The 11241-nt window shown below is 38.2% G+C and overlaps 4 non-coding genes across 4 annotated transcripts; 1 reads left to right on the top strand and 3 right to left on the bottom strand.

Moving 5' to 3' along the window:
- Nucleotides 1–655: 655 nt before the first annotated feature.
- Trnal-uaa lies at nt 656–738 on the bottom strand. The gene has a single exon. It is a non-coding gene; the product is annotated as a tRNA-Leu (tRNA).
- A 1437-nt stretch (nt 739–2175) lies between these two features.
- Trnal-uaa lies at nt 2176–2258 on the bottom strand. The gene has a single exon. It is a non-coding gene; the product is annotated as a tRNA-Leu (tRNA).
- Nucleotides 2259–7539: 5281 nt separating this feature from the next.
- On the top strand, nt 7540–7622 carry Trnal-uaa. The gene has a single exon. It is a non-coding gene; the product is annotated as a tRNA-Leu (tRNA).
- Nucleotides 7623–9084: 1462 nt separating this feature from the next.
- On the bottom strand, nt 9085–9167 carry Trnal-uaa. Its single transcript has one exon. It is a non-coding gene; the product is annotated as a tRNA-Leu (tRNA).
- Between the last annotated feature and the right edge of the window lie 2074 nt (nt 9168–11241).

The following is an 11241-nucleotide window of genomic DNA, read 5'->3' as shown; positions in this document are numbered from 1 at the left end:
TCGATGTAATCGACTTAATCCGTTTGTCTGTCCTTGTTTGTCTCCTCTGTGTTTAGCCCCTTGTGGGTAGTAAAGAAATATATATATATACATATATACGACAGGCTTCTTTTAGTTTCCGTCTACCAAATCCACTCACAAGGCATTGGTCGGCCCGGGGCTATAGCAGAAGACACTTGCCCAAGATGCCACGCAGTGGGACTGAACCCGGAACCATGTGCTTGGTTAGCAAGCTACTTACCACACAGCCACTCCTGCGCCTATGTATACGTTCTTTTATTGTTTTACTTGTTTCAGTCATTTGACTGCCGTCAGAGGTTTTTGTCGAGTAAATTATAAGCCTAGTATTTATTCCATCGTTTTCTTTCGCCCAACCGCTCAGTTACCGGGACATAAACACACAATCATCGGTTGTCAAGCGACGATAGGGAGGGACAAGCATAGATATACATAAATATATACGTTTAAAAATACGACGGACTTCTTTCAGTTTCCGTCAGCCAAATCCACTCACAAGACTTTGGTCTTCCCAAGGCTATAGTAGAAGACACTTGCCCAAGGTACCACTCATTGAGACTGAACCCGGAAGCATGTAATTGGGAAGCAAGCGTCTTGCTACACAGCCACCTGTTTATGTCTAGAAATAAAAAAGAAATAGCACGAGTGGGGTTCGAACCCACGCGGACACTTGTCCATTGGAACTTAAGTCCAACGCCTTAACCACTCGGCCATCGTGCTGCTCGTGTTTAATGCTTCGGAAATAATGTATCTGTTTATTGAGATGAAACTAGCCATGCAGCCAAGAGGGAAATGGTTTAAAATTCTTTCATTTCTAATGAAGTGGCCAATACTCAACCAGTTAACAACTCATTTACGTATTTCAATTTCCAGCCTCATGGTTCCAGGTTCAGTCCCACTGCGTGGAAAATTGGGCTGATGTTTCTTGCTATAGACGTGGGCCGATCGAGTGGATTTGGTAGACGAAAACTAAAAGAAGTCCGTCGTGTGTGTGTATTGTGTGTATGTAAGTATGTATGTAAGTATGTAAGTATGTAAGTATGTAAATATGTATGTATGTATGTATGTATGTATGTGTGTATGTATGAGTGTATGTATGACGATATATGTGTGTATGTATGTATGTTGTCTGTATGTGTATATACGTGTGTATGTATGTGTATATGTTGTGTATTTCTGTGTATGTATGTGCGTGTGGATGTGTGCATGTATATGTGAGTTTGTGAAGGTGCGTGGCTTAGTGGTTAGGGCATTTGACTCATGATCCTGATGTCGTGAGTTCAATTCACGGCGATGCGTTGTGTCCTTGAGCAAGACATTTTATTTCACGTTGCTCCAGTCCATTCAGCTGGCAAAAATGAGTAGTACCTGTATTTCCAAGGGCCAGCCTTATCACACTCTGCGCCACCCTGAATCTACTTGAGAACTACGTTAAGGTTACATGTGTCTGTGGAGTGCTCAGCAACTTGCATGTTAATTTGAGGAGCAAGCTGTTCCGCTGATCGTACCAGTTGGTACCCTCGTTGTCGTAACCGACGGAGTGCTCCTTATATGTGAGTTTATGTATGTATGTGTGTATGTATGTGTGTATGTATGTATGTGTGTATGTATGTGTGTATGTATGTATGTATGTATGTATGTATATATGTATGTGTGTGTATGTATGTAAGTATGTATGTATGTATGAGTGTGTTTATGTATGTATGAGTCAAGATGTGTGGCTTAATGGTTAGAGTACTGGTCACACAATCGTAAGATACTGAGTTCGATTTCCGGCGGCTCGTTAACTGTGTGAGACACTTTATTTCATTTTACTCCAGTCAACTCAGCTTGCAAAAATGTGTTGTACATGTTATTCAAACGGACCAAATATGTCACATTCTGTGTCATACTGAATCTCTCTGAGAACCACGGTAAAGGTATGCGTGTCTATATCCCTATATATATATGCGACGCATATATATATGGATTTATAAACGCATTGAAGGGTTTCAGTAGAACAGATCCACCTCACTATCACTTTCGTAAATCAGGGAGAACAGAAGATACTTGCACAAGAAGCAGCGAAGTTCAACTGAACCCGACACATCGTTGTTGAAAATCTCGCTCCCTGACTACATAGTCATGTTTATTTCTAAAAATAAAATAAACGCGAAATAGCACGAGTGGGGTTCGAACACACGCGGACACTTGACCATTGGAACTTAAGTCCAACGTCTTAACCACTCGGCCATCGTGCTGCTCGTGTTTAAGTCTTCGGAAATAATGTATCTGTTTATGGAGATGAAACTAGCATGCGGCCAAGACGGAAATGGTTTAAAGTTCTTTCTTTTCTAATGAAGTGCTCAGTAATTAACCTATCAACAGCTCCCAGGCACATGGTTCCAGGCCAGGTTCAGTCCCACTGCCTGGCACATTAGGGTAGTGTCTCTTGCTATAGGCGCGGTCCAATCAAATGCTTGTGAGTAGATTTGGTAGATGAAAACTGGAAGAAGCCGTCGTGTGTGTGTATTGTGTGTAGGTAGTATATATGCATGCTTGTATGTATGTGTGTATGTATGTGTGTATGAGTGCATGTATGTGTGTATGTATGTGTGTATGTAGGTATGTGCATGTATGTGTTTATATGTATGTATGCGTATATATGTGTATGTGGTTGTGAATTTGTGTGTATGTATGTGTGTGTGCGTGTATATGTGAGTTTATGTATGTATCAGTGAATGTGTGTATGTATGTGTTTCTGTGTGTGTGTGCACGTATGTATGTTATGTATGTGATAATGTATGTTTCTACGTCTGTAGACCTGCGTTATACGTGGTCTAGCACTTGGCACTGTTTCACAGCGATGGCATCCTGTAGGTTAGGCAACCCAGCCATTACTTACCCATTCTAACGGTGGTCAAACCAAGAAATACTCTAGTCTCGTCACTTCTGCGACTTTCTCCATGTTTCAAGAGAGACCGCCATGAATGTGGCGATACCCGCACAGAGGTTCTAATATATAGTAAGCCCTCCGATCCAGCCAACTACGCTCTGTTGCTCTGTCTTTTAATGTATTTAAAAAGACCGCCAGTAACAAGAAGTTCTCCTAAAGGCGGCGAGCTGGCAGAATCGTTAGCACGCCATGCAAATTACTTAGCATTTCGTCCGACTCGACATTCTGAGTTCAAATTTTGCCGAGGTCGACTCTGCCTTTTATCCTTTAGGCGTCCATAAAATGAGTACCAGTTGAGTACTGGAGTCGATGTGATCAAATTAATTCCTCCCCGAAATTGCTGGCTTTGTCTCAAAATTTGAATAAGTTCTCCAACGGCATTCAGCCACTCTCCAAGCACTGAGATCTAGGTTCAGTCCTATTGCGTGGTAACTTCGGCAAGAGTCTTTTACTATAGCGTCGGGCCGACCAAAGCCTTGATAGACGGAAACTGAAAGAAGCCCGTCAAATACATATATTTATATGCGTGTCGTAGCGTTGATTTCTCAGACTAAAGGCAGTGCTCCAACATGACTGCAGTCAAATATGTATATCTTATACATCTTATCTTTTACTTGTTTCAGTCATTAGACTGCGGCCAAGCTGGGGCACCGGCTTGAAAGACTTTTAGTCGAATGAATCGACTGCATTACTTATTGTTTTGTTTTTAAGCCTGGTATTCTATCACTCTTCTTTTGCCGAACCGCTTGTTTACGGAGACATAAGTACAACAGCACTGGTTGTCCAGTAGCGACGGGTGGGCAAACATAGACACAATGTCACATATCCACACATTATACATACACACATGATATATAAATGTATATATATATATATACACACACACATACACACGACGGAGTTCTTTCAGTTTCCGCCTATCAAATCCAGTCACAAGGAAGTGGTCGGCTTGCGGCTAGTGCATGAATTATTGAGACTGAGCCCGGAATTCTGTGGCTAGAAACAGAAATATGTAAATGAGTTGTTAATCAGAATATAAAGTCTCTAATTATTAAACACATCATTAGACATGAAACATTGCAAAACGATTAGCGCTTGACTGGATTTCATAAACGGATACATTATTTCTGGGTGTAATAGCGTTAGCAGCACGATGGCCGAATGGTTAAGTCGTTGGACTTAAGTTTCAATGGCCTAGTGTCCGCTAATATTTCTTCATGCTAATATTTCTTCATATTTTATTTTTAGCAGGGATAGCTATATGGTGAAGGAGCTTGATTTGCAACCACGTTGTTTCGTGTTCACTCCCACTGCGTGGCATCTTGTGCAAGTATCTTGTCGTGTAGCCACCGACCAGTGCAAATATTAATGGGTTTGGCCTTTACTATTGTTTGTCTGCCTGTCTGCCTGAACTATTTGGTATGTTTGTGTGTGTGTATGTATATATATATATATATATATATATATATATATACACTGCTTTACTTATTTCAGTCATTTGGCTGCCGTCATACTGGAGCACCGCCTTAAAGCGTTTTAATCGAAGAAATTGTAAACCTGGTATTTATTCCATCATTCTCTTTACCCCAACCGCTCAGTTACGGGGACATAAACACACCGTCATCGGTTGTCAAGCGACGATAGAGAGCAACAAGCAAAGACACACACATAAATATAATGGTATATATATGCGATGGACTTCTTTCAGTTTCCGTCAACCAAATCCACTCACAAGGCTTTGGTCTTCCCGAGGCTATAGTAGAAGACGCTTGCCCAAGGTACCATGCATTGAGACTGAACCCGGAAGCATGCGTCTTACACACACACACACACACACATATATGTATATGTATACATGTATATGTGTAGATGTATATATATATATAGATGTACATGTAATATGTACACATATATATTCACATATAGGCATGCATACATATATACACACATACACACACAGGTGCAGGTGTGGCTGTGTGGTAACAAACAACGTTCCAAAGCACATGGTCCTCAGTTCAGTCCCACTGTGTGGTAACTTGGCATGTGTCTTCTGCTATAGCCTCAGACCAACTAAAGCCTTGTTAGTGGATTTTGTAGACAGAAACTGAAAGAAATCAATCGTATATATATGTATGTATATATGTAAGTCTGTGTGTGTGTCTTTGAGTTTCCCATGACTTACTGGTTTCACAATAAGAAACTGATAGAATAAGTACCAGGTTTATCAAAATAAAATAAAAAACCACTAGGCAGTATCTCATATTTTTGTTTGCCCACACAATTTATCTTTGTGTGTGTGTGTGTGTGTGTGTACATACATACATACATATATATATATATATATATATATATATAATATATATATATATATATATATTGTAGACAGAAACTTAAAGAAATCAATAGTATATATATGTATGTATATATTTAAGTGTATGTGTGTGAATTTGTTTCTGTGTTTCCCCCTCATCACTGCTTCACAACTGCTGTTCGTTTATTTACATCCCCATAACTTACTGGTTTCCCAAGAAGAAACTAATAGAATAAGTACCAGGCTTACATTTTTGTTTGCCCACTCAAGTGTATCTATCAATTTATCTTTGTGTGTATATATATATATATATATATATATATATATATATATGCATATATATATATATAATACACACACACATATATTTATACATGTATGTATATGTGTACATTCATATTTATTATATCAAAGACAATGTATTTATGTGTTCGTGTATTACTTATACATTCGAAAACTGCTGCACCGATCATAATGAAATTTGGAACACAAAATCGAAGTTTTATACAATTTCATGGACCAAAATTTCTGAATGGATCCTTATGATATTTGAAACTTAGATCCAATGCATACGGGCGGATATAATGCAATATGTTTGGTTTGAATTTCGGATGGCTTACAGGGGGCAGAACCCCCATGAAAATACATAAATTTTCGATGTTGATGAAATTTCAACCATGGGTAATTGACACACATCAAGAAGTATTCTCAAAGTTTCCACTTCACATAAGGATTCTAAGACACTCTAATGGGGGCCTTAACTCCCAAATTTTATTCATTTCTCTTCTGATCCAAAACTAAGTCAAAAGTACTGAATGGATCTTTACGAAATTTGGGAATTATATTCTATGCATAAGGACCACAACCTCCATGACAATTCATATATTTTTGCTGTTGATGAAATTTTAACCATAGATATTAGCTACAAATGAAGTAATATTTATAAAATTTCATCTTCTTACAAGTTAGAATGACCCCTTCATGGGAATTTAACACCCACAATTTTGTCATTTTATTTAAGCAAGGACGAATAGTTTTACTCTTGGAAGCTGTGGGGTCATCCGAGCATAGAAGATGAGCATTATTTGTAATTCAATGGTGAAACAGAGTAACAGTTTGCTCTGATATACACTTAGATTGTGATTTCTGCAATGTGCTGCATAAATTGACAAGTAAATGAAAGGCATTTTTTCCTCCACTGATTCAGTTGCAAAGTGTTGAGTAAAGTTATTTGATTGCAGACCACCTTTCAGTCTTTTTATCATCACTGGGTCACACATAGTCCCCACATGGTAACATTGATTTTAAGGCCTTCCCAGATAAGTGACTGGTTATTTAAAGTCATTTATAGATTGCATATTTATTCTGTCCAATTACGTATCAGTATAGTGGTCATTTGCAAACTCCAACTTTCATTTCTCCTTAGCCCTCACGTCACACAGTCGTTAATGTTTATTTCAGTTGGGTCACGCCCTTCCAATTGCTATAGATTCGTAATGCGTCTTACGGCTGTGCCTGTCACCTGCATGGTGAGGAATCCTACATTGGGAGTGGTGACGACTAAGGTAGGGTAACTGACTGCAAATCCAGTGAACATATATTTCCTATTTCAAAGAAATTCAAACAATAGATATAAGGCCCAAGTAAAAAAGATTCTCAAAAATTCAACTTCTCTGCTTGACATTAAGATGCCCACCCTCAACAGGGGCCTTAACTCTCACATTTTAGAGCTCTATGACCTTCATTTTTCAGGAGCAAAATCTTTTTAACAGGTTCAATAAGACTGGAATTTTGGAATATGCGCATAAAAATCAGTAGTATGGGATATATGTAGCACGATTACAATTTTTTTGTGATGTGTAAAGAGGGAAATAATCCTCATCTGAAATTTTGATGAAATTCGAAACAGATATTCCAGTTCATTAGAGAAAATATAACAGAAAGGTCTAATTCTTCAATTGTATGTAACACGGGCAATGCCGGGTACCTCTGCTAGTATATATATATATATACACACGACGACCTTCCCTTCTTTCAGTTTCCGCCTATCAAATCCAGTCACGAATAAGTGGTCGGCTCGCGGCTAATGCGCGAATTATTGAGACTGAGCCTGGAACTATGTGGCTTGGAAGCGAAATATGTAAATGAGTTGTTAATCAGATTATGAAGTCTCTAATTATTAACCACATCATTAGAGATAAAAGTTTGTAAAACAATTAGCACTTGACTGGATTTCATAAACAGATACATTATTTCTGAAAGTAATAGCGTTAGCAGCACGATGGCCGAGTGGTTAAGGCGTTGGACTTAAGTTCCAATGGACAAGTGTCCGCGTGGGTTCGAACCCCACTCGTGCTAATATTTCTTTATATTATATTTTAGGCACATTGATGGCTATGTGGTGAAGAAGCTTGATTTGCAAACACGTTGTTTCGTGTTCAATCCCACTGTAACTTATGCAAGTATCTTCTATTATAGTCCTCGGCCGGTCCGAATATTAGGGGGTGGGGCTTTTGTATCTTCTGCCTGTCTGTCTTACTTGTCTCGTCGGTGTGTATGTACATATTCTTTAAATTATTTACATTTGACGGATATTTCTCCTCATCTTTTTTGTTGTTAACACAACGTTTCTGCTGATATACCTTCCAGCCTTCATCAGGTGTCTTGGGGAAATTTCGAACCTGTTTTCTCATTCCTAAGGTATTATATTCTTTAAATCACTTATTTGTTTCAATGATTTTACTGCGGCCATGCCGGAGCACCACCTCAAATGCTTTTAGTCGAAGAAATTGACTCCAGGACTTATTCTTTATATGCCTAGTACTTATTCTATCGGTCTCTTTAGTCGAACACTACGCTACGAGAACATAAACACCCCAGTATCTGTTGTCAAGCGATGGTGGGGAATAAACGCGCACACCCGCACACATACACACACATAAATATATACATATATCTATGCGACGGGCTTCTTTCAGTTTCTGTCTACAATCCTCTCACAAGGATATGTTCCGCGGCAGGCTATAGTAGAAGACACCCAAATTACCACGCAGTGGGACTGAACCTGGAAGTAAGCTTCTTACTGCGCAACGACGCCTATATATATATATATATATATATATATATATAACGTGATGCATATATGCATCACATTGTGTTACCGCTACTGTTTATAACTCGCTCTGAGATTTATCATTATATATATATATATATATAACAAAGTGAAGTTGTAAGGTACCGCACGAGTGGAATTATATATGAAAGAAGGTTTGAAAAGGCAATTTTAAAAGATGCTTATTCACTTGACCTGTTTCACTTTTTTAGAAAAAGATTGTCAAAAATAACATGTAAAAGTTTTTTTGTGTTAGGTACTGGTTGTCACAAAATATTACAATATATATATATACATTCTTTGGTAATAATAAGAACATGTTAAAAACAGTTTACAAGGAAAAACTGTTTTTAAAGTGTTGTTATTATTATCAAAGAATGTATATATATATTGTAATATTTTGTGACATATGTATGTATGTATGTGTATATATATATATATTCCAAGATTAAGACCTGTAATGGCCATTCTGCACCAAAACAAATGAAACATGATGTAAAGTTAAATTGAAAAAAAAGCACATCGTAAACTAAGGATTAATTCAGAAGAACAGATCCCCTCACTATCACTTTCGTTGATCCGAGACTACAATACAAGATGTATGCCCAAGAAGCAAGGCAGTGCAACTGAACACGATACAACGTGGTTGAAAATCGAGTTCCCTGACCACATAGTCATGTTTATATCTAAAGATAAAAATAAACGAATTAGCACGAGTGGGGTTCGAACCCACGTGGACACTTGTCCATTGGAACTTAAGTCCAACGCCTTAACCACTCGGCCATCGTGCTGCTTGTGACAAATAGGCCTGAACTAATGTATCTATTTATGGATATCAAAGACGTTATGCAGCCTAGTGGGAAATGGTTTAAAATTCTTTTTTTTCTGTTGAAGTGGCCAATATTCATCCAATTAACAACTCATTTACGTATCTCACTTTCCAACCTCATGATTCCAGCTTCAGTCCCACAGCGTGGCACCTTGGGGTAGTGTTTCCTACAATAGGCACGGGCCGATCGAATCCCTGTGAATGGATTTAATAGACGAAAACTGAAAGAAGCACGTCGTGTGTGATTGTGTGTGTATGTATGTATGTGCACGTGTGTGCGTGCGTTAGTGTTTGCTGTGTGTGTGTGTGTGTGTGTGTGTGTCTGTCTGTCTGTCTGTCTTTGTATTTGTGTGTGTTCCCTACCACCGCTTGACGACCGATGTTGATGTGCTTATGTCTGTAACCTATCGGGTCGCCAAAAGAAACCGACAGAATAAGGCTCCAAACAAAAACAAAACAACTGGAGTCCCTTCATTCAACTAAAATCATTGAAGGTGATGCCCCAGCATGGCCGCAGTCCAATGACTGAAAGAAGTAAAGGATAAACGATGTGTTTCCTTGTTGATTAGTATTGTGCTACGTAATAGAGAGGGACATATAAGTAACTATGTAATTATGTGGCCATCCAACTTGCCTGAGCAAAGGCAAGGGCTTTGATCACACGATCGAAAGACCACGGTTTCTATCCCTGGATAAAGCACTGCGTTGTGTTTTAAGCGCAACACTTTTTTTTCCCTTTGGTGCAATCCACCCAGGTGCAAAGGATAAAACCTGCGACAGACTAGCGTCCTATCCAGGAGAGTAGGATGTTGTGACCTCGGTTACCTATACGCTATGGAAACTGAATAGCCGACCGTGTGAGTCGTAGAACTCGAGACGGACCAGGAGATATTCAAGGGCAGATAATATATTATTTCATTAGTTTTGATGATTTAAGAAATAGAAAAGATGTATCTTTACCGGGGAGTAGTGCGAAGTATTCGTGAATGAACGAACTGAAAGAATGACAGAATAAGCGAATGACAGAATAAGAGAATAAAAAAGGCAGCTTATCCTTGCCGTTGCGTATTACACATGGCATGTTAGTCTGTGACTGAAGATTATCAGACAGGAGTAGTCAGGAATGTATAAAGAGGATAAGAGGGTAGGAAGGGAGAGAAAGAACAGGGAGATGCAGAGAGAGGGAGAGAGAGAGAGAGAGAGAGTAGGGGGGAGCAAGATAACGGTATATTCTTGTGCTGCTCCATTAAGGTGCAGGATTCGATGCAGGCGGGGGCGGGAAGTGGATGAACAAAATACAATTAGAGCGCGTATAAAGCACAATCAGGAATAGAATAAGACAGAGATGTGCGCATCTGTCTCTGTGTGTGTGTATGTGTGTGGATGTTTACTGTATGTGAAATTCTCTATAAGAATGTATATATGTATGTGTACATGTATGTGTATATATATATATATATATAATATATATATAATTGATATGTATATAATATATAAGTATATATGTATGTGTATATAAGATATAATATGTATATATATATATATATATATATATAATTATATATGTATGAATATATATATATATATGTATTATACATATATATGTATATGTATATATATAGTATGTATATATATATATGTGTGTATGTATTATATATATATATATATATATATATATATATATAAATATACATATATATACACAGAGTAGTTGTGATGGTAATTATTTTCTTTGCTTTACTAAACACGTGATGCGAGACGGTAGTTTTTGCTTATTGATCGCATGTGTTTCAGTGTGTATGTGTGTGGTGTGTACATGTGAATGTATGAGTGAATGTGCCCGTATTTGCGTTTCTCTTCGTGCGTGTGTGTGTGTGTGTGTGTGTGTGTGTGTGTGTGTGTGTGTGTGTGTGTGTGTGCTGTCAATGTTATTAAGGAAGTAAATCTCTTCTCTCTCTCTCTCTCCTTTTTTTTTAAATGCAGCTTTAATGCATTGTGCGTCTATGCAAATAAAGAGAATTATGTATGTTTGACTT

Source organism: Octopus sinensis, linkage group LG4 (assembly GCF_006345805.1).
Source record: "Octopus sinensis linkage group LG4, ASM634580v1, whole genome shotgun sequence".
Taxonomy (NCBI): domain Eukaryota; kingdom Metazoa; phylum Mollusca; class Cephalopoda; order Octopoda; family Octopodidae; genus Octopus; species Octopus sinensis.
This window is presented reverse-complemented; position numbering and strand designations above follow the sequence as displayed.